Source organism: Tamandua tetradactyla, chromosome 2 (assembly GCF_023851605.1).
Source record: "Tamandua tetradactyla isolate mTamTet1 chromosome 2, mTamTet1.pri, whole genome shotgun sequence".
Classification (NCBI taxonomy): Eukaryota; Metazoa; Chordata; class Mammalia; order Pilosa; family Myrmecophagidae; genus Tamandua; species Tamandua tetradactyla.
Genome location: NC_135328.1, coordinates 210,696,780 through 210,720,587, shown reverse-complemented (window position 1 = coordinate 210,720,587; position 23,808 = coordinate 210,696,780). Strand labels below are relative to the sequence as shown.

At 48.8% G+C, this 23,808-nt stretch overlaps 1 protein-coding gene across 11 annotated transcripts in view; it reads left to right on the top strand.

Moving 5' to 3' along the window:
- The window catches only part of TMEM51 (transmembrane protein 51), a 72,053-nt gene that overhangs the window by 41,521 nt on the left and 6,724 nt on the right, over window positions 1-23,808 (top strand). Inside the window, exon 1 of one of the 11 annotated variants that reach the window (XM_077151223.1) lies at window positions 16,301-19,311. The exons of the other annotated variants lie outside the window; for them this stretch is intronic. The gene's annotated coding sequence lies outside the window, so the exon portion shown is untranslated. Of the gene's footprint in view, window positions 1-16,300; window positions 19,312-23,808 lie in introns of those variants that run through there. 11 annotated transcript variants of the gene reach the window in all.

The following is a 23,808-nucleotide window of genomic DNA, read 5'->3' as shown; positions in this document are numbered from 1 at the left end:
TTATACCTCCGGGAAACAAGGAAATGAGCACGTGCCGCTGCCCCAGCCCTGGCAACTCAGTGTCAGCAGCCTTGGGGGGGCCTGGGGGCGTGTGCATTGCCAGCAAGGGTGGGCACCCCCAGACTCGAATCGCTCAAGTCTCTTCTGACCGGGACTGGCGAGTCTTTGAAGATGTTGAGTGAGGCTCAACTTTTAGTTTGTCGATTTGTTTTTGTTTTTGTTTTTTTGCCATGGGCATGCACCAGGAACCAAACCCGGGTCTCCGGCATGGGAGGTGGAAACTCTGCCACTGAGCCATCGTTGCCTGCCCTTTTTTTTTCCTCTCTCTCTTTTTTTTTTTTTTTTTTGGTTTGTTTTTAAGCACAAACCTAACTGGGGTTAAAGTCTGGCCCCTGGGCAGTCTCCTGATAATCGGCCAGACCAGCTCTAAGCCATGGACAAAGGGCCCTCAGTCTCCACCATGTCCTGGCCATGTGCCGGGCATCACAGGGCCTGCTGTGCTGGGGACAGAAGGCTGCCATGTGCTGGCCATCAGGCAGAACTAGCCCAGCCATCTCTGGGATCCTTCTCCCTGGACATCTTCCAGATAATATTGATTTTAGCCGCGTGTTGAGGATCTGTTGTGTTACAGACATTGTGCTGGTTGCTTTCTGTGCACTTTTAATTATATAAGGCACTGCATTGTGCAGTTCCTAGGAGCCCGGGCTCAGAGACAGCCTAGGCTCAAGTTCCCACATCTCTCCAATTAGCTGATGTGTCTTTGTGCAAATGACTTAACCATTCTGAGCCTTACCTCCTCACCTGTAAAAAGAAGAAGAGCCTGGGAAGCATTTCCTACGTGTCGACTATTATTATGGCAATCTAATTTAATGCTTGTGGCAGCGGATTGTGCAGAGCAAAACCTGAAGTTCAGAGAGTCAAGTCCCTGGCCCAAAGTCACACAGCTAGGAAATGGAGGCGCTGGAATTTTAAACTTGGGTCTGCCTAACTCCTGATTTTTTTTACCACACCAGGCTGCCCTGACTTTATGGGGTGGGGACTGCTGTACTAGAATAAGAATCCATCACTGGTGGAATAAGACCTGCCCTTCCTTGGGAAGGTTATGTGGGATGTTTTTTCTTTGTTTTATTGAGATATCTTCATGCACTTAACACTCCATCCAAAGTACACGATCAGTGGCTCTCAGTATCACCGCACAGCCGTGCACTCGTCACCATGATCACCTTCAGAACATTTGCATCACTCCAGAAAAAGAAACAAAAAGAAAACTCCATACATCCCACACAACCCACCCCACCCTCCCATTGGTGTATGAAAGTGGTGGGTTCAAATCCCAGCTCTACCAGCGGTGAGACCTTGGATGGATCACTTAACTGCCCATGTCTCGGTTTCCTTATCTGTAAAAGGGGGTTGCTAGCACCTGCCTTAAAAGGCTGTCGTGAAGATTAACTGTGTCCATAGGTGTAAGGCCCATGGAGCTAAGCTGGCAGTGCTTGTCAGGTGCTTGTCAGCTGTTATTTACCCTCATCCAAGGTCAGGCACCTCTCTTGGCTGGCAGCTGAGCCGGCTAGAGCTCCAGGCAGCGGTAGGATGGGAAGTTGTCCTTCACGCCTTCGAGGAAGTGACCTGACAGTTTGCCGGTGGCCCTGTAGCAACATGTATAGCAAAAAGCCTTTTTGAACCACATCCAGTGAATTGTGAGGTCTATTATTAAACCATCTCTTGGAGTCTCTCGTTTTAAAAGCTCAGAAGCCTTGCTCCCTCTCCTGGTCCCCTAAATAACCTGGTTTATTCTATGGGAAGAGATTCGGGGCGGGCGATTGCTGTGGGAATGAGCGGTGGGCTGCCCACAGCCCTGACCCAGCTGTCGGATTGGAAGGTGGGGTGCCAAATGCTTGGCAAGACTGAGCTCAAGGTGAACAAACCATCCTTTTGTTTGTTTAATTCTTTTTTTGCCTGAGTGTTGAGGACCACAGTGTGGGTTTCTCCAACTGCTCTCTTTCCTTTGGGTTTAAAAAATAATAATAAAAGTCAAGCCATTAAACCTTGATGCCCAGCTGCCTGCATGAAAATCCATGAGGACTGGTCTGTAAATTAAAAACGTCACACCACAATGGATTGAAAGCAGATTGACGATGTAGTGCAGCGCGTTCGCTTCTGGGGTCAGACTGCCTGGATTCAAATCCCAGCTCCCTGCTGGACTGAGTGACTTTGAGGAGGAAAAACTATGAGCCTCAGTTTCCTCATCTGTAAAATGGGCATCATCATGGCACTCACCTTATGGGTGCTTGTTATGAGATCAAGCAGCACAGTGCTTGGCACACAGGATGTGATCTCGCAACGTGATTTTTGCTCAACCTGCCTCACTCTGAGTTGAACAGTTCAAGTCCTGGGTCTTACTGACCAGCTGTGTGACCTGGGGCACATTACTATACCTCTCTGAGCTTCAGCTTCTTCATTTGCACAAGCGAGACACTGTGTTCTGCATATGAAGTCTTATTCTGCGAGTTAAGTAAAGGAGTTACCACCTAAGGCAGCTCAGGGCGAGGCTTAGGACAACCAGGGCTGGACAAATGGTAGCTATCTTGTGGGTGATGTGAATTTGGGGACCCAATGCAACAGCCCGATGCTCAGGGAGGCAAAGCAGGGGGAAGGCGCCATGATGGCCAGCGGAATTCCGGGTGCAGCCCCGAGGAGGGGCGTGCGGAAAAGGGCTGCCAGCCTCCCAGAAGCTTCAGAACCATGGACTGCTTCATAGCTCAGGGGCCCCTACCACGGTTTCCCTGCTGGGCTTGTTGCTGGATGCACATCTGGAGGCAAATGGTTTATATCAACAGGCTTTGGGAATATATGGACATATAGATCTTGCTTAGACAGGTTCAGAATGCGAAAGGTGATTACCCAAAGAGGTAATTGACTCAAAAAGCACATGAAGGGGTTATTATTCCCCAGCAGCCGAATTCTTGTATTTTATAGAAGCATTCTCTAGGAAATGTATTTCAATGTCAGGCATCGGTTGTGCATAGAAAATGCTATTTAATTTACAGATAAGGGGGTGGTATTGTGCAGAGGTAAAAAGTGGGATCCTAGGAGCCAGGCTCACCCCCTCCCCCGCCCTGAGTGGGACCCCAGCTCTACCTCTTGCCTTTGCTGCTCTGCCAACATTTCCTCATCTATGAAATGAGGATTATCATAAATAGCACCTATCTCACAGCATAGCAGTATGAGAATAAACAAGATAATATGTGCAAAGAAAACTTAACTGCTATATAGTCAGAGCTCAATCTATGCAGCCATAATTAATTCCAAAAATACTTGCAGAGAGCCTTCTGGGCCTGGCACTGTCTGCCCTGCCCTTGTCCTTGTAGAGCTTCTCTCTGGTGTGCAGGGCATGGGGGAGAGACAGGAAAAAAAAAAAAAATAAAGCCATCCGGCAAGATAACCCCAAATTATGAACATAGCCATGTCCGAAACCAGCAGTGTGCTAAGATGTAGAACTGCAAGAGGCAAGTTCCTATAAATGTTTGGCTCCCAACACCTGGATGCAGAGGTGACATTTAAATGACAGGTGAGAAGGAGCCAACGATGGGAAGTGTCTCAGTGACTGCTGGGGACAGAGGGGAGCAACATGGCCTGAGGCGCATGTTGTGGGGTGGGGGCGTCGAGTGGCCGAAAGCAGTGCTTCTCAGACAAAGGTACATGCACCTCACCTGGGGATCCCATGGAAATGCAGGTTCTGATCCAGCAGGCCCAGGTTGGGCCTGAGATTCTGCATTTCTAGCTAGCTCCAGGTGATGCCAGTACTCCTGGTCCACAGGCCACAGGTGAGCAGCCAAGGGCCAAATGAAGGCGGAGGGGGAGCCGGGTGCTAGGGCAGAGGGCAGAGGGCAGAGGGCCGGGAAGGCAGGTGGGAGTTTGGATATTATTCCAAGGGTAGTAGAAAGCCAGGTAGGAGAGTGTTGGGAGCCGAAGGACTTTTTGAAAGGCTCATTTGAGCTGCCATTTAAGGACTGGGTGGGGAAGGGCGGCGGCAGGGAGTTCAGGTGTGAGGCTGACACTGCCATCCGGGTGACAGTGGCTTGAACAAAGGTTGCAGCCGTGGAAGAGGCAGGCGCAGGTGGGTTTGAGCTCTTTGGACAGTTAAGATTGACAACACTTGCTGAGATTTGAATATAGATATCTTGAATAGTTTAACTACAAAGTATTATAATATACATTATATTATAATACTTCTGTAGTCTACTGAAAAATTTGGCAGGCTTTTGCTCCCGTTTCCTGGGTGGTAACCTCTAAATCTTTGGAATTATCCTTGCTGGGAGTGAGTTTGGCTGTTCGTGGTGGCCTTCAGACGGTAGTTCATTTGGTAGCGAGATGGCAGGGTGGCCACACCTGTGGCTTAGGGTAGAGGCTGGCCGCACCAGAAGGACCATCAAGTTGGAGTTCAAACAGATATTGCCATTTTGGAGGCACTTTGGGTTGTCGCAACAATTGGGGAGGCGCTACTGGCACTTAGCATGTAGAGGCAGGGGTGCTGCTAAGCATCCTATGACGTGCAGGGCAGCCCCTAAATAGAGAATTATCCGGTCCAACGTGCCAGTGGTACAGAGGTTGAGGGTCCCTGGTATGAGCTACGTAAGTCAGAGGAGCACAGCACCCCCTTTTCTACCCCAGCTCCACTCCCACAGGTAACCACTGCTGCCAGCTTACTGCATATCCCTCCAGACGTGGCTCAGTGCACATTCCCAGATCTCCTGGAAACCTTCTCTCCTGGTGCTTGGGAAACGCTCCGCAGTTAGGAGTTCGGGGCACCGGGCGCTGGCACTGGGGAAGGCGTCTGTTGGTTTTACCTGATCTGCTCCATCCCTTTCCCACTCTGAAGGTCACAGCCACCACAGGGCCTGTGGCTTAATTAACCTTATTCCCCTGTGGACTGTGATATTCTTTCTTTACTCCAAAGAGCTGTCTAAAAACTGTATATCATTTTGACCCAGACAGCTCCTCTAATGAACTAACTCATGAAATCCGAGAATTTCAGTGCTGAACCTTTGGGATAAGTAGTCCCATCCAATTTCTTATTTTTTAGGTGGAAAACTGAAGTCTAAGGTTTTGTGAGTCAAAAAAAAAAAATCCTTCTCTAATGAGTTGTCTTAAATTACTGGAATTTGCTGATTTTTGTGGGGGAGAAGGGGGTTGAGGGGAAGTATCCCTATTTGATACTGGTCACAGTGACTGATAGTTTAGTCTGTAGTTTGTCACAATCAGTGACAAAATTTCATCTGTTTACAACAAAATTAGAAAACTGAGGGCCATGCATTAAATTTCCCCTGAATCAAAATTACTTTTATTTTAAAAGTGCGTTCTATAATTCCAGAATTCTCTCCTCCAATTTTTACTGCTTAAATTGGCCTTTCTAGTAAAAAGTGATGGCCATGGTAGAAAGGAAGATGCTTTTTTGTTGGTTTTCTTTTTATTTTAATGCCCTTACTTGGTAGAGGAGAAAGAGTGACCCCAGTGTCCGTCCTCAAAAGTCTGGGGGAATTTTACTGGTGTGTGAATTCCCCAGTCTAGGAGGTGCTGATTTAATCTCCTGAGGGCAGGACCTTAGCGTCATCCTAAACTCCCATGGACTTGGCCGTGAAGGTTGGTTTTCAGCTCAGCCAGAGATCTGGAAAGCTGCGCCTTATGACCACCCTCCACCCCTGCTTGCATCCTTTAGGAGACCCCACAAAGCCTCCCAAGCTGAGGGAATACATGCCCCCCTCTGTAAGACCCCAGCTGAGTACCTGCCAGTCAGAGAGGTTGGCTCAGGAGCAGTGATGAGGGGCCCGACCCCGGGACCCCCAGCCCTGCACTCCAGCAGCCCATGGCTCACCACCCCAGGAAGGTGGCTGCTGGCGGGGTGGGGGTGTGGATTAGGAATGCTCTGCAGGAAGCTGCCCACCTGTTTCTCAGATCCTCAGCCAGCCTGAACACGAGGCTAAAGAGTTTGGTCTTGGATTCTTTGGCACTGGGGAGCCAGTGAAGGTTTCTGAGGGAAACCACACAAAGGAGCAACAGGATTTAAAAGGCTGTTTCAGGAAGATTAAAATGATAGTGGTGCACTGGATGAACCAAATAGAAAGACAGGACTGGTGCAGGGAAACCGAGGAAGTACAATAAGATATAAGGGTTCCGCTCAGAGTGGAGGCAGTGAAGACAGAAAAGGAGGAAGGAATGGCATTTGTGGCGAGATGGGTGACTGGGCGGATTCGGGCTGAAAGAGGAAGAGGCAGGGTCAGAGTGAGCTCCGTTTTGAGCTCAGACAAGGATGGTGACTGTGCCCTGGTGGGAAACTCCCCTGATTACTTAACCTCTTCCAGGCTCAGCTAGGTCACTGGAGAGTGGGGTCCCTGCGCTGTGGGGAGGATTCAAGGGGATTCCTCCTGGAAAGGGCTAAGCTCTGGGCTGAGTGGAGCAGAAGGCAGGCACTAGGACCCCGAGGGAACATACGAGCAGGGCTGAGACCCTGGGAGCCTTGGAGGGATCTTGACTGAGGGAGTTACCATCAGGTTCCCCTGTTGGAAAGATCCCCCTGGAGGGCAGTGCCGCGAGGCAGGCGGGGAGGCAGGGAGACCTTTGCTGTCCACATCCCGGTGAGGGCTGGCTGGGACCAAGCAGGAGGTGGTGGGCCACCCTCCAGCATGGGCTTCCCCAATTCTCCCCAGGGCCCAGCTGGGGCTTGTGGCCTCCCTTTGTTTTGGGGTAACCACTGTGAGTGAATGTTGGGGGGCAGCCGTGTCCCGGCAACCGTGCTATCAGGTTCTCCCTAATGGTCAGCCTGCCAGTGTACACAAAATGTCCTCTGGACCAACACCCCCCTCCCAGCAGCCACAACCCCCCCACCCCCGTCCATGGCAGCCCCCAAAAGCCAAGGCCTGGCCATTTGACCAAAGGGGTCAGGAGGCTTAGGGCAGGCTCTCTCTAGCTTCCTACAGACCACCCTTCCCTTCTCCCCAAGCCCACCATCTACTCTCCCCTGCTCCCCAATAGCTGTACCCCCCTCCTTGCCCCACCCACAGCCTCTCCCTGGCCTTCTCGGGGACCATTTCTTAATTTTTCCTGCTCCTGCCGTTCTGTTTCTCTCATTTCTTCCTCCTCTTGCACTATCCTGTGTTCAGTCCATTTTTTTTCACTTTTTCTCTCCTTCATTGGGCCGTCCACTCCTCTCTGTTCCTTCCTGCCCTCCTTGCCAGCTTGTCACCACTCATGGTTTTTTCCTCTCTTCCTCTCCCTTCTTGGGCGTGCAGGCTTAGGGCAGAAAGCAGTGGAGGGATGTCTGGGCGCCCAGCACAGCACCTGGCCCGCAGGGTGGAAGGTGAAGCCCCCTCGGGGAGTCTGCCCTCCCCCAGGCCCTTTTGATGTACATCCTTCTTCCTTTCTTTTTCCCTCTGCGTGGAACCGTTTGCTGGGTGTGTTATAACCTCGCCGGTGAAGTTTTCAAGGGCAAGACCTGGTACTTCTGCTCCATTTTCTTCCAGCGTCCTAGAGGCAGTCCCAGCTTGATGATTTATGACAACGTCCTTTGGGCGGCATGTCCCAGACCGGCGGTGGCCTGGGTGACACTTGCCAACTTCCAGCCCAGGGGCTGTGTCCTTTGCAGTCACCAACGCGGCCACTGGCCTCTCAGCTTCCTCAGAGAGCCCTGGCCAAAGAAAGAGACCCAGGGACCCTGGATTCAGCCTTGAGTCTTGACCCGCCTTCCAGAAGCTTGCAGGCGCCCCCGGGCTGTCCAGTCTGAGAGGACAAGCCCGGGAGGCTGGCGCCAGCTGCATGCGCTGTCAGCGCCAGGCTCGCGGCAGACGAGGGGAGGGTGTGGGTTTGCTTCCGTTGGGTCATTATTTTTTATTTTATTCTATTAAGGTTCTTTTTTTTTCTTCTTCGTATGCTGTATGGCAGGGTCACATTTCATTCTTTTTCCATATGAGCATCCCGTTATTGCAGCACCATTTGTTGACTTTTTGTTTGTTTGCGTGCTTGTTTTGTTTTTTGGGGGGGCGGAGTGCATAGGCTGGGAATCAAACCTGGGTCTCCCGCATGGCAGGTGGGAATTCTACCACTGAACCACGCTCGTACCCCCTCTATTAGGTTTTTATTAGGCTAATAAAAGGTATTTATGGTTGATACAAATGAAGCATTGGCTGCCTGGCTGGATCCGTGGGCTCAGGGGCGTCCTCTGGCATCCCCCTCACCGCCCACCTCCGCTCTCATTACTGCCATTCTCCTCTCTGGGAAGCTGGCAGCCCCAGGCTTATCGCCAGTCTTTCCAGCAAGCCCAACAGGAAAAGGGGGTTACCAGCGTTCCCTCAAGTCAGAGAATGGCGTCTCACTGGTGCTTACTGGGCCATGACTCTGGCCAGGGAGCTCTGATTGATCAGGCCTGGCCACACCCAGCCTGGGACAGGAGGCAGGAGGATGCTGAGCCGGTCAACCAGTGTGTGAAACGCTGCTGCTCTAGCCCTGGGCAGCCCGTCCCGGGCTCTGAAGACTCTGCCTGGAAGCTCTGAGATGCTCGGACCGTGTCCCCAGCACCAGGACTACTGCTCTGCACTTTGTCGGAGGGTCAGTTAATGTTTGTTGAATGAATGACTGGAGGGAGACAACAGGCCAGAGCTCAGCCGCTTTGCTCCTCCCCAACCCCGGCGTGCAGCGCTGTCTGCCCAGCTCGGAGGGGACACTCAGGAGATACCAGCTGCTATTTCATTGTCGTACTGTTATTTTTGTTGTGACTGCCTAGCTGTTGTTCTTGCTCAGCCTGGACATTTCTTCAGACTCAGGGGGTGGTCCTGGGCTGGGCTGACACCTTGCCCACTAGTCGCTTTTCTTTTTTTAAATAAACTTTTTCATTTTACAACAGTGTTAGATTTACAGAGTTATTGCAGTGGTGGTACGAAGAGTTCCCACATACCCCACACCGTTTCCCCCATTAGTAACATCTTACGTGAGTGTGGCCATATTTGCCACAATTAATGAACCAATATCGATACATTATTATTCACTAAAGTCCCGTACTTTATTCAGATTTCCTCAGTTTCCCTCTGCTGTCCTTTGTCTTTCCCAGGATACCCCCCGCCCCAATTTAATTGCCACATCGGACTCCTCTTGATTGTCTGTCTCTCAGACTTTCTTGTTTGAGGTGCTCTTGACGATTTGGAGCATCAAGAGCATGCTTGTCAAATACCTGACTGGTCGTGATTGGACGGGGTAAGGGAAAACCACAGGCTAAGTGGCCTTCTCATCGCACCACGTCCCAGGCACGTGCTGTCAGGGTGATTTCCCTGTTGAGACTGACCTTCATCCCGGCTCAGCATGGCATCTGCCAGATTCTCTGCTGTAGGGGTAGGGGGTTGTGCTCTCCCTTCCTTGAGGGCGGACTGTCTGTATAAATTATCTGGAATTCTTCTGCACGGGAGAGTTCTCTTCTCCCCCATTTATTTATTTACATATTCAATCACTGGTTTAGTTCAGAATGAACTTGTAGGTATTTCTTCGATACTTTATATTATCATCTACTTTAAACGATAGTTTCTAAGGCTTTTTATTACAAGAATTTGAACATACACAAAAATGACAAAACAGCATCGTGGCTCTTCTGTGTGTTGAACTCCAGTTAGTGTTGCTTCAGCAATTCCGCTCCAGGCCCAAACATTTGGAGTTAGGGTTCCTTGGCTTCTGGAGCTAAATGCCCTCAGTGCAGATCAAGAGTCAGCCCTCACCTGTGCTGTCCAATATGCCCTGCCCACCCCCCACCCCCCAAAAAAAATACCTAACCTGGGATAGAGATGACACTGACGGCAAACCCTGAAACTGCCCTGGGATCTGGGATTAAATCAGAGTAGCTGTCCCTAACCCACAACCTCCAACTGGCCCCCCGTCAGCCTCTCGTCCCCGCCTTTACAGTGGAGACGAGACAGCCCCCAGGAACTGCTCTGATGATCTGATTGAGAGAGATGATGTGCACGCTTGTCTAGCTTGGTGCCTGCCGCCCAAGAAAGGCTCAGAACTGGGGCTTAAATCCAACCTCCCCCCACCCCGCAACGTGAGCTGTGGCGGCTCAGAAGAGATCGGAGACCTGGACACAAGACGAGACTCAGGCGGCCCTGTGACTCCGGGAGTGCAGGGGCTGAGCTGGAGCCAGAGGGGCCTGGGTCTGCATCCAGCCTTCCTTCGCTCCTAGCGTAGCTCTTTATGACACGGGTGCTCATCTTCATCACTGAGTGATCTGGGACCCCGTCCTCCAAGTCACCCCTCACCCTCGTCCCTCCCATCTCTCTGTCATTAGCAAAGAGGGCCTCGCTCATGAAGGGGTGTGTAGATGCTTAAAAACTCCATTTTTTTAAACATGTTTTTATTGTGAAATTTAACATATATATGAAAAAAAGCAATAAATTTCCAAGTACACTGCAACACGTAGTTATGGAACAGATTTCAGAGTTTGCTATGGGTGCCACAATTTCAGCTTTTTCCTTCTAGCTGCTCCAAGACACTGGAGACTAAAAGAAACATGATTCAGCAGTCATCCTCATTTGTTAAATCCTGTCTTCTCTGTTATAACTCCTCCTCCTCCTTTGATCCTTCTCCCAATCTTTAGGGGTATTTGGACTGTGCCCATTCTAACTTTTTCATGTTGGAAAGGGCTGCCAGTAATATGGGATAAAGGGATGGAACTATTTGGTGTTCTGGAGAGGCTGGCCTCTCTGGGTTTCAGGACTTATCTGGCCTAGGAGCCATCTGAAGATTGTAGTTTTCTGGAGACTAATCACAGTGCACGAAATTTTTGTAGAATCTCAGATAGAGCCCTATAGTGTTCTTTAGGGTTGACGAGAATGGTTTTGGTTGGGGTTTGGCAGACCATAGTAGATAGCTGAAGTATCTAGCTGAAGCTTGCATAGGATAGCCTCCAAAATAGCCGACTCTGTTTGAACTCTCTTAGCCACTGATCCTTTATTTTGTTACATTTCTTTCCCCCTTTTGGTCAGGATGGCATTGTCAATCCCACAGTGCCAGGTCTGGAGTCATCCCTGGGAGTCATCTCCCACGTTGTCAGGGAGACATTCACCCCTGGATGTCATGTCCCCAGGTAGAGGGGAGGGCAATGATTTCACTCACAGAGTTGGGCTTAGAGAGAGAGAGAGGCCACATCTGAGCAACAACAGAGGTCCTTCGGAGAGGACTCTTAGGCATAGCCACAGGTAGGCTAAGCTTCTCTGCTACATACATAAGCTTCACAGGAACAAGCCTTAGGATCAAGGGCTTGGCCTATTGACTTGTAGTCCCTCATGTTTGAGACAGTATCAGGAGTTTCTTCAATAGTAAAGCTTAATAGTTTCCTATTAAGTTTCATCTTTTTTCTTCCTTCCCTCAAGGGACTTTTCCAGTACTTTTTAATTATCTGAAAAAGCTTATTCTTTTAAGTCATGGTATGGGGAGCAGGTGAGAGACAAGAGACTACTGGGGCTGAGGGCATGGACCCTGGACTCAGAACGATCCGGGTTCGCCTCCCTGCTCTGCCGCTTATTCAGGGAGACTTTGGGAAAATTCCACAACAGCTCGGGGCCCCGGAGTCTGCACCTGTATCGGGTGGCTTCCCCATGAAGAGTAAATGAAATAATTCGTGCTCAGAGCGAGCATTCAATAGGTGCTCAGAGCTTCAAGAGCAGGCTTTTGGAAACAACAGGCCTTTTTGTAAAATGGATAATCCCCCAATTTGTAATCAGTTGCCCCAGCTGAAGCTCTGAAAGCCATGCTGGTAGATTCCCGAGTGGGGTGCTCCCTCTGGGTGCGGCATGGAAGGCCAGTGAACCCCTGAACTTTATCAGATCTGTGCCTGGGGCTCATGTGGCTGGCTGAATAATGGCTCCCCAAGGGTGTTCACGCCCCAGGCTCCAGAATTGTTACCTTACATGGTAGAAAAGTATGTTGTTACTTTATGTGGTAATCTCACCTTACTTTGCAAATGAGATAAAGTTAAAACTGTTGAGATGGGAAGATTATCCTGGATTATCCAGCCGAGCCTAATGTCATCAGAAGTGCCCTTAGAAGAGGGAGGCAAGAGGGGGAGAATCAGAGAAGGCAGTGTGGCAGAGGGGGGAGCAGAGGACGGAGTGGTGTGATTGCAGGAAGGGGGAGGATGGGCCAAGGACGTCGGCCAAGGACGGCGGGCAGCCTCCAGTAGCTGGAAAATGCGAGGATGTGTGAGATGTATGAACAAGTTTGCCTATTAAAAAAAACTATAGCATATTCCATGCACTTGGGTAACTTTCCAGAAACCTACAACCTCCAGATGGGTCCCTGGTCCAGATAAGTCCTGAAACCTATGGGGCCCAGCCTCTCCAGAACATCAGATAGTTCCATCTCCCTACCCCATATTAGTGACAGACCCTTCCAATATGAAAAATTTAGACTTGCCATAACCCAAACACCCCTGAAGAGAGGGATGGAAAGATCAAAGATGATGGTGGAATTATACAGAGAAGATAGGATTTAACAAATGAATATGAACACTGAATCATTATATTGATATCTCATTTAGTCTCCAGTATTTTAGAGCAACTAGAAGTAAAAACCTAAAATTGTGAAATTGTAACCCATGTCAAACTCTGAAATATGTTCTGCAACTGATTGTGGTGCTGTGCTTTGAAATTTATAGCTTTTTTCCAAATATACTATTTTTCACACAAAAAAAGAGGGAAAAAAAGTCAATTGTGATGATAAAAAAAAATATGTAAGCCCTCTAGCCTCCTATATTCTGGAGCAGCTAGAAGGAAAAAAATGAGAGGATCATATGCTAGCCCATGACAAACTCTGGGATCTGTCCTGTAACTACTTGTTGAAGAGTGCTTTGAAAATTATTGCCTTTTTATTTCTTTGCTTTGTATATGCGTTATACTGTACATTAAAAAAATTGAAAAAATGATAGCATAAAATTTAAATCATATATTAATGTAGCCAGTTGGTCCTGGTATGTTGTACAGTGTTCTAATGAGAAGTTTTGGTTGGAATTCTGTCTCTTGTCCTGGCCTTCCTTTCTTTTAAGTTCTGTGCTAGCCAGGACTCTTTCAGCTGTGAGTGACAGAAAAACCCAATGTAAGGAACAGGCTTTTATAACAAACATTCCAAAGATCAGCTTCAGGTATAGTGGAATCCAGGTTCCCAAACAGTGTCATCAGAGCTCGCTCTTTCTGCCTTTTGCTTTTCTCTGTTCATTCATTCCCAGGTATGCTTTTCTCTGCCAACAGCTCTGCATTATCAACCGAGACACTCCTTCTTTGTAACCACTGACAAGCTATGTGTACAAAGAAGGCCTGTCCCTCAGCAATTCCAATGGAAGTGCTGAAATTTGAAGCTCATGGGCTCAGCTGGGCTCACGTGTCTATCCTTTAGTCAATCACTGTGCCTAAGGGCATGGAATGACCTGATTGGTCAGGCCGGGGGCATGTGCCCGCCCTGGAGCTGCAGCTAGGGGTCAAGCCCATGGACCTTGAAAGGGGAGGACCCTTGCGAAGGAAAATCAGGGCTCTGTTATTGGCAGGAGTGGGAGTGGTTGCTGGGCAGGTAAGGCAGCAGTGTCTTCTGAAACCTTTCTTGGGCGCTGAGGCTCTCCGTTGCCCCCTCCCTGTTGGCCACCTCCTCCTGCAACCTCTGGACATGGTGTTCTCCAAGCTCCGGGGCCCCTCGGACTGACCGTCTCAGCCTCTTTACCCAGGAGACTTTTAAACCTCGTGATTCTGGAGGGGGCAGTGGGAGAGGTGGGGAGTGAGGGCCTGCGACAGGCCAGGGGAATCTAAAACTCATCTTTCTCAGGCGATACCACGTCTTGGCACTCACTGTGTACCCAGCGCTGTATACTTTATGTGGATGAAACATTTGCTTCTCAGCCCTATGAGATGGCTACTGTTACTCTGATTGCTCCTGGACAGATGTAGGCTTTCATTCCAGCCTCTGCATTGACTGTGCCTCAACCTCCCTGTAAAGGGGTGCTGTGCTTATAGTAGCATGTCCCTTGCAGGCTTCTGGGTGCAACACACGAGGTGATGTGTGAAAGCGTCTGCGGTATCTTAGAGGTTAGTGCTCACTCAGTTAAGGCTGATTCTTGCTTTGTTACCCAACAAAACTCTTTGTCAACCCAAGAGTTGCTGAGCTCTGCAAAGCAAGCACCCTCCTTAAGCTGTTACCCTCCCCTTCCTCTCCTGAGGCTGTCCCACTTTAACCTCAGTCCCAGCTTTATGATTAAACATCTCAGCGTCAATTATTTACACCATGTCCAGATGAGTATCAGAGTTGCAGGAGACCGAGTGACTCACACAGGGAAGTTGGTTTTTATGGAGGGGAATGCCACTAAGGAAAACCAGGAATTCTACCTCCTCACTGCAAAGGAGTGGAGTCAGCCCAGGGAGGGTTTCTGGCAACCCAGTTATGGGGAGGGGACTCCCTGGGGTCCCCGGGGCAAGAGGAGGCCTGGAAGGTGTGGATGGTGGGCACACTAGCTCTGTATTCAGGTGTGTCTAGTTTGAATCTTTCTGTGTCATTGACTATGTGACTTTGAGCAAGTTGCTTAACTTCTTTTAACTTCAGTCTCCTCTTCTGTGAAATAGGGAATATTCTCGAAAGACTCTTAAGATGCTTGGGAAATTCAAATAAGAGAATTTCCTTTGAAATGAAACGGTACTTGGTAAGTACTTAGGAGAATGTTTATTGCTGCCACCGTTCTAAAATGTTACCCAAAAATGGGGGGGGGGATCAGGTGTGACAAGTGACTTCTTAAAAATTGGAGGCGGGGAGGAGACCTGGGGACCAGAAAGCAGCTCTGGCTGAAATGCCTCAAATAGGAAACACAGTTAGGAAGCGGAGAAGTGTAGGTGGAAAGCATCAGACGAGCTCAGACTGGGCTCTTGGCAAAAGGTTTGGGAGTCACTTCCATGGAGGCAGCATTGCTGCGGCTAAAAAGGAAAATGTCCAGATATGGGCAGGATGAGTGTTCTCAAACTGTGTCCTCATCCCCAGCATCAGGGCCAGTCTGGTAAAGGTCTGGGAATGAGACCTCCTGCAGGGCTTGCTGCCTGCGGTCGTGTGTTCTCTCCTGTCGCGTCTGTGTTTTTTTGTTTGTTTTTCACTCTCATATAATGAGCACATAAAGTTCATCCCTGTCATAAGGGCTTTGGGAGTGTAACATTGAGCACGCAGAAAACAAGTGCCCCGTTGACACAGGCACGAGAATGCATTTATCGTAGTTTTTATCCCAATGAAGTTAGAACAAGTGCACACTTGGCTCTTTCGTGGAATCATGGGTTAAAACGCACTCAGTGAAGGGAGTCCCATTTGCTGAGACTCTCTTCAATCCAGCTGCACGAGGAGTGAATGCAAAATTCACCCACGTAATGTGCTTTATCAGGATTCTGCCCAATGAAGTCAGTGAGTAAGGACCGTATAAAGGTGAGAACACAGATGTTACCCATGTTGGTTTCCTGTGGCTTCTGTATCAAATTGCTACAAACTTGGTGGTCGAAAACAATATATATCTTACAGTGCTGAAGGCCAGAAATCCAATCAGTTTTACTGATATGGGGAAAAGTCGAGTTGTCAGCAGGGCCAGTTCCTGCCGGAAGCTCTTAGGGAGGATTATTTCCTTGCCCTGTCTAGGTTCTAGAATCGTCCTGCAATCCTTGGCGTGGAACCCCTTCTTCACATCACTCCAGCCTCTTGCTCGCCTTATGTTGGATTCTTAGGACCTGGATATCTTTAGGGGGCCACAGATCAACCTACCACCCACACTGACTGTCCCCAAATTCAGAGAAGCACAGTGTGGGGGGAGGGACAAAGAGCCTGAGCTGAACTCAGGGGGCCTGCCCTCCGGATTCTTCTCTGCCACTAACTGGGGTGCCCTTAAATGAGCCCCTTGCCCCCTCCAGGCCTCTGTAAGGATGGGACAGGTGCTCGCCTGCCCTCCAGGTCCATAAATGACGGCAGCACATTTCATATTAACTCACTGACTTTGTCCTCTTCCTGGAAACTGCCAGGCATGCTCCTGCCTGGGAGCCTGTGTCTGGGGACTCCTGCCGCCTGGAACATTCTCCCCCGGAGAGCCACATGGTCTCCACACCCCACCCTCCCTGCCCCTACTGCCTTCTGATCTTTGCCCAGAGATCACTTTCTTGGGGATTATTATCTGCCCTGAATACTGTATTTAAAATCCCTGTCCCAGCCCTCCCTGCCCCTCCCCTGTGTTCTTACTTTCCTGCAACTTGAATCACTGCCTCCCTTTGTATAGAATTTACTCCACTGGCTTAGTATCTGAGCATGAGAGCAAAATCTTTGGTCTGCTTTGATCATTTCTGTCTCTCCAGCACTTAGAGAACCCCCTGGCACATAGTAGGTGCTCAATAAATATTTATCACGTGAATGAATAAATCTCCTAAGAACCCAGGAAGGTAGATACCTGTTTAATTCCCCTTCCACAGTGAGTGCCCTGAGGCCGAGAGCGGGAAGCCTGAGCTTGTCTAGGTAACTTCATGGTGAAGCAGAGATGCAGCCAGGCCTGAGGTCCAGAGCCCACACTGGGAAGTGGGGCGCAGTTTGACACCTGAAATACCTGATACTGTAAGTTTCCTGGCGCCATCAGTTCTCATTCTCTTCCCTCGTCTGTGAAAAACGATTGCTGTCCACTGCCACTGGGGTTGGAAGAGAACCAAATGAATGCAGTCGGGGTCCCAAACTGCCTGCCGCCCAGGGACACATGCTGTGGCCAGATGGCAGCGGGTTCACCCGAGCCTGGCCGGCAGCCAGGAGCATAGACCTGAAGCAGCAGCGTGAGATGCACTCCCCTCTCCCCTCCCCATACCCCCTAATCCTCCCTCCTCCCCAGACCCTCTGAGCCAAGTCTCAGAAGTCAGTGGGCAGCCCTTTGTCTGGGAAGGCTGACTGTGACCTGTCAGTTTAATTTCCTCCTCATGCCCAGAGGGGAGTCTCCTGGCAGGGATGCAGGGCCCGCCCTCATCAACGGGAATTCAGGAATTCTGCCCTGCCTCGGTTGCCCCATCGATGAGGCACGCCTGAACAAGGAGGCTTTTCCAGCGGACAGGGCCACCGCTTACTAAGCTGTGTGACCTGGGGCAAGTTTCGTACCTCTCTGTGCCTCTCTAGTAAAATGGATGAAAGTGGTTGTTGGATGGAATTAATGAGCTAATCCACGTAAAGCTCCCAGAACGTGCCCAGCACGGAGTCAGTGCCAGTACACGGCAGCAGGTGTCTCTGTGGCTATGTGCCAGGGGTCCACAGTGGGTATGGGGGTGCAGTCAGCTTGGGGCTCACTCTGCTTGCCAGAGTTGGGGACGCCAGTGGCGGCTCCATTCCCAGAGATGCCAGTGACAAGAGCCTGGAAAAGGATCAATGTCAGACTGACTTTGAGTTGACAGCGACTGGAGACCAGGCTGCCCCCGCTTGCCACGAGCACCAGACCTGGTCCTGGCAGAGGAAGACCCAGAGACATCCCATTCCCCGAGAAATCTTGACTGTGACTGGGCCAGCCCCTGACATAGGGCTACACGCCAGGCACCTGCTTACAGAAAGGTGCTTTGTCGAGTTCCTGAAGGAAGGATACCTGGTTTGTTAACTTGATTCTTCCACTGACAGCCTGTGGAGTCTCCAGAATGAGCTTGTCTTCCGTAATTTCACCAACGCTGTGATGGATCCCCACGGAGCCTGGAGATGCCAGGTCTCATATAACACAACTGATATCTTGTGAATGTCGGGGGGAGGGGGGTGCCTCTTGTCTCTGCATGTACTGCTGCCTTCTGGGAGATGCCCCTTTCCCATCTGCATGGGATTCCTCAGGCCGAACCCTCCCCTTGGAACCCCAGTCTCCTTTTCCTACCCCCAGACACCACCCGTGGAAATTTTGCATACATGAAAAAGCCCTGCAAAGCTGCTTTTTCGTCTTCCTTCTCATTCCTCTTAGGGTGCATGTGTCGCTCCTCCCATAGCCTCATTATACGTGCCCCATTTTAGCAGTACAACCAGGTGGTTAAAAGCATAGGTTTTAGAATCAGGCATACCATAGACCTGCCTTGTGCTAGCTGTGTGGCCTTGGACAAGTTGCCTTACCTCTCTGAACCTCCATTTTCTTATCTGTGAAATCGAACTAATAATTATTAAATGATTATGCTCCAAAAGAGCTCAACATGGGGTCTGGTGGAATTGGTGTCCAACATACAAATCACTCTTACTCTCTGGCTTTGACTTCCTTTCTGTTAGGAAGAATACCCTGTCTTCCTGCTGGATTATTAAAGTATGACTCACACACCTGTGTGCCCCCCCCCTTTCCCCCATCCCAATCCCCTAGTATATGGTAGGGGCTTGGGAATTGTTTAAATAAAATTCTTTAAAAAGTCACTGTAAGTGAAATGTGCGTGTCCCCTCTCACATTTATGGGATAATACACCACCAAAGGTAAATGAGCACTGCACGCCGTCTAGTGTAGAACACTCACTGCTGGCCAGTGTGCCAGGCCCAGGGAGTGGCCCGTGAGGATGTGGCCTCATGGGAGCCATGTGATGTAAGCCACAGAAGGTGGACCTTAGAACTGATCATGACTCTTAATTCTGTTGCTTACTAGCTGTGTGACCTGGGGCAAATTAACTAACCTCTCTGAGGCTCAGAGATGGTGGGCTAATCATTCCTTGAAACGTAATCAGGAGGACTGGATGATTCTAGAAAGGGTATGTGATGCATTATATCAGTGGCTGCTGCCATCGTTACTGCCATTTCTGTTGCTTCATATGTCACTACTATTCTTACAGATTGGGTAACTTCCGTCCTTTTTCTTTCCCCATCTGCTTTCTGTGACTCAGGAAGCCCTCCTTTCCCTCCCTTCTACCTGTATGACTCATTTGCACGTTAGTTTTCGTCTTTCCCACGCACACAAGCTAAATCCTCCCTGGTGCTCCAGTGAAAGAGGAACTGGAGGCCCTCTGACCGTAGTCTATGGGGAGCTGGCCTGAAACTCCCTCCCAGGCAGGACTGGAGCAGCGGTGGCAGCTCAGGGCCTTTCTTCCCAGTGCCCCCACTGAATTGGAAGGGAACTTGGTGACAGAAGTGATTGTGGGCTGAAACTTGGCAGAAGTTTGAATACTTCCTTTGTGATGCAAATACAGCACAGCCTGGTTCCTTGCCAATCCCTTTCCCAGATTGGCGGATTGGCAGGAAGAGGTCGGTGCGTGAGAATGGTCAAGGAGCCTCTTTGTGGTAGGAGCGGGTCACGCGGCCAGACACCTCCATCTGGTGAGCTTTCACGTTAAAGCTGCCCCGTTGCGTGTGGCCACTGGACCGAGCTCAGTGGCCACAAGACCTCAGGTACTGTTGAGTCCGGGGAGCCTCAGTTTCCTAATCTGTAAAGTGAAGGATGAAATTAAGTCCCCTGGTTTCTAAACTTTTCCACAGAGCTTCTGGGGTTCAGCAGGAAGGGGCAAGGGAAGGTATGGCCATCAACACTTGGGGTCCTTTGTCTCATTTCAGCCAGGGCAGGTCTGCTTTCTGTTGTTTGATTTTAGTAAAACCATTGCTTTTTATATTAGAGTTCATAGAGACTCCACTCCAGATGTGAACTGGCAATAATGACCCCCCCCCACCTGGATCTCAGCCAGGTGGCGGGCTCTGAAGTGACCAACCCTCCCTGGGCACAGCCCTCCCCACCGCTATTCCCACACCCCGAGAGTTCCCCATTGACTCAGATTAGTCAAACGTGTTTGTGGGTGAATGCAGTGCCTGCCCAGTTTGGGGGACCACAGCTCGTGCTCCGACCATCTCCTGCTGCCTTCCAGCCTGCTCCAAAGACCAGGGAACCCCTGAACCTTGAAGCAATCCCCACCAGGGAATATCGTAAGGGTCACCTTCGCCAATCAGAATGAAAACCACATTCAACCTGGGCACCTTTCCTATGTGGCCAACAAATATTTGCAAATAGATTCTTGGGTATCCGGGTACTCCTGAAAGTTAGCCCTAACTAAGCTTCACCACCTCCGTGCCAGCCTCAGACTGGAAACTTCACTGAATGATATGGGGCATCAGGTAAACTTTAATTTGCCAGATAGTCATTCATTCTGCAAATATTTAAGTACCTGTTAGGTTCCTGGTGTACGTGCTGGGTGCTGGAGTTAAAGTGGTAAGCAAGGCAGGCAAGAACCTTCTCTGAGACTGCATTAGAGGAGACAGCCGACAAGGAAACAGAAACAAGTTTATTATAGATTGTGATGGAAAGTCACCAAGGAACTAAGCAGGGGTACTGGCAGGTACCTGGTGGAGAGAGGGATGTTTTACATAGGGCAATCAGGTGGCATTTGAGCTGCAAAAGGAGTAAAGACCTGGCCAAATGAGAGGTAGGTGGAAGGAATAGCAGGTGCAAAGGCCCCAAGTTAGGAAGAGCTTGACATGATTGAGAGGCAGAAAGGAAACTGCTGAGGTCAGTCAGATGCGAGATAAGATATAAGAGCAAGGCAGGAGCCCCATCCAATCTGATAGGGTTTGAAGACAATCGCAAAGGAGTTTGGATTTTATGCTAAGTGTAAGGTGTTTTTGGAAATTTTTATTATGTAATATTTCAGCCAACCAAAAGAGTATATATGGGGTGGGCCACGGTGGCTCAACAGGCCGAGTTCTCACCTGCCATGCCGGAAACCCAGGTTCGATTCCTGGTGCCTGCCCATGCAAAAAAGTATATATTGTGGTGGATTCAGGTGTCAACTTGGCTAGGTGAAGGTGCCTAGTTCTGTTGCTGTGGACATGAGCCAATGGCATGTGAATCTCATCTGTTCCTGATTACATCTGCAGTCGGCTAAGAGGTGTGCCTGCTGCAGTGAATGATGTTTGATTTAATTGGCTGGTGCTTAAATGAGAGAGCTCAATATAGCACAGCCCAGGCAGCTCAGCATACCTCATCTCAGCACTCTCAGCTCAGGTCTTTGGAGATACAGAAAGGAATCAGCCCAGGGAAAGTTGTTGGAACCCAGAGGCCTGGAGAGAAGGCCAACAGAGATCACCCTGTGCCTTCCCACGTGAGAAGGAACCTCAGTTGAAAGTTAGCTGCCCTTCCTCTGAAGAGCTATACATTAACTAAATAAATCCCCTTTTATTGAAAGCCAAGCTGTCTCTGGTGTGTTGCATTCTGGCAGCTAGCAAACTAGAACATATATGAGTACATGTGAAGTTTAAGGAAAAAAAAAAAAGTAAATGCCCATGCCTCCTTCAGTACTCCATTCCCCAATCCTGTTCCTCACGCCTCCCTAGAGGTAGTCACTATCCTGAATTTTCAGTTTATTATCTTTAAATTTCTTTATAATATTACAAAAACAGAACAATATATTCTTTGGTTTTGCCTGTTTTTGAATTTCATATCATTGGAAACATGTTGTGTAATTCTTATACAGTTTTCTTTTCTGCCCAGCATTAGTCCTGGTTGGTGCCTCAGTTTATTCGTTTTCAGTGCTGCATAGTACTCCACTGAGTGTTGCTCTCACAGATTATCCTTTCTCCTAGAACATGACATTCCATTTTCTAAGGTTGAACTGACCCTGCATTCTTGGGATAAACCCTACTTGATTGTGATGTGATATGGTTTTTTGAAACTGTGTTGTATTCCATTTGCTGATACTGTGTTGCTGATACTGGATTTTTGCTTCTGTGTTGGCCAATTCAATTGGCCTGCAATTTTTTTGTCTTTTCCTTTTCTGGTAATGGTGTGAAGCCTATACCTTCCTCATAAAATAACCTGGGGAATATTTCCTCTTCTTTTATTCTCTAGAGGACTTGTATAAAAAAAAAATTTCACTTCCCCTCAAGTTTGTGATAAAACCGTCAAAGCATTTGGTAAAGGCTAACTACCGTATTGTCATCCTTCTGTAACCCAAGTTTTTTTGTGTGCAGGATCTCAGCTTCCTTTTGTACCACTCTTCATGCATCTACCCCTATCCCACCCCCTGCACTCCACCCACCCACCCCAAACAAAGCCAAAGAAAAACACATGCCTCTGCCATGGATACCTAAAATTGAAGCACTCACAGCTTACTTGGAAAGCTGTGTCTCTGTGGTTTTTTTTACATGGTAGGTCCTTAACTCCAGATTTTAGTCCGAAGAGTTGTCTTCTCCTGAGTCTCCCCAGGAAACAGTTTTCCTCAAAATCCATCTGCAACCATCCATACACCCAACTATGCCTTATTTTTGAAAACTCCTTCAATTACTTTCAATTTCTTTCCTAATAAAATGTTTTTACATCAAAAAAAAAAAATCCATCTGCCAAGATCATTTGCTTGTTCCCTAGGATTGCACTGAATAGGGGCAGGGATTGGCCAACACCAGGGGCCTAGAAGTGAGTCTGGCCAAGCTGGGATCCCAGGCTACCCACTGAAGCTGTTCCATTTTAGGATCGTGATGGAAACCATGTGGTCCGAACCCTCTAAACCCAAAATTAGCTTCTTTCCATATTTTGAAAAGGAAAGAACAACATACTAAATATAACGCTGGTACTGTCCAGGGTCAACAAGCCAGGCACAAGATAAACAGCCAACCAGCTGCACCTTTGGGACCTGCATTTCCACAGCCCCAGTGAACCCTCCAGAATCCTGGTCTGGAGGGAGGGCGGAAGCTGATGAACGGTTTTAAGCTACTGCTGGACACCTACCCCTGCCGTTAACCCCCAAACCCAAAAGCTTTATTTCACTTGCTTATTTTGCAAGCAACACATGCACATTTCTGTTTTCCCATCCTTATTTTCGCAGTTAGAAAAAAGAAAGAAAACTGCCCACAATTCCACCACACAGAGAAAATAACTATATGGTATATATAATTTGAGTGTTTTGAGATTTAATATAATACATTTAATCAGTGTTTCTCAATCTTTTTTTTTCTCTTATTGCTCCTCAAAGTAGTCTTTTTTTTTTATATTGTTTTTGTAATCACTCGTCCCCCCTGTGAAATTTTAATTCCACAGATATACCATTAGGTACTGTGGCCTTTTGGGGGGGGGGTACAAACCATTGTAATATCCAAAACTTTTCACCATCCCCACCCCCACCATAAAGAACATGTTTTCACCCCCTGGTAGGTGATCTCTCTCTCTCTCTCTGTTGAGAAAGCAGGTCAGCCTTAATATAATATTAAGTCAAACCTTTCTGTAATAGCTCACTGTGGGTCAGTCACACCCCATTCTAGGTGCATTTACTTGTTTACTTATCGCAACTCCCCTATGAGGGGGTACTAGAGAACTATAATCTTCACTTTTCTATTGGGGATACTGAAGCACAGAGAGGTTAAGTAACTTGCCCAGAGTCATGAAGCTGGGAAGGAGCTACCAAGATATGCTACCTCGCAGCATGTTCTGATGGTAAAAGTTCAAACTACAGAAATAGAGAGTGTGACAGGTACATTCTTTTTTTGAGTTTGCTAATGCTGCTGGAAATGTAATATACCAGGAACAGGCTAGCTTTTATAAAGGGGATATATAAAGTTACAAGTTCACAGGTCTAAGGCCATAAAAATATCCAAAGTAAGGCAATCAGAGAAAGATGCCTTGACTCTGAAGAAAAGGTTGATTGTGTCCCAGGTTTTTCTGTCCCATGGGGAAGGTACATGGTGATGTCTGCTGGCTTTCTCTCCGGCTTCTGGTTTCAAACAGCTTTCCCGGGGTGGGGGAGCAGTTCTTTCTGCATCTCCACACATCTTTGTCTGTCAGCTGTACCAATGTGATTCCCTCGTAAAGGACTTAGTAAGTGGATTAAGACCCTCCTT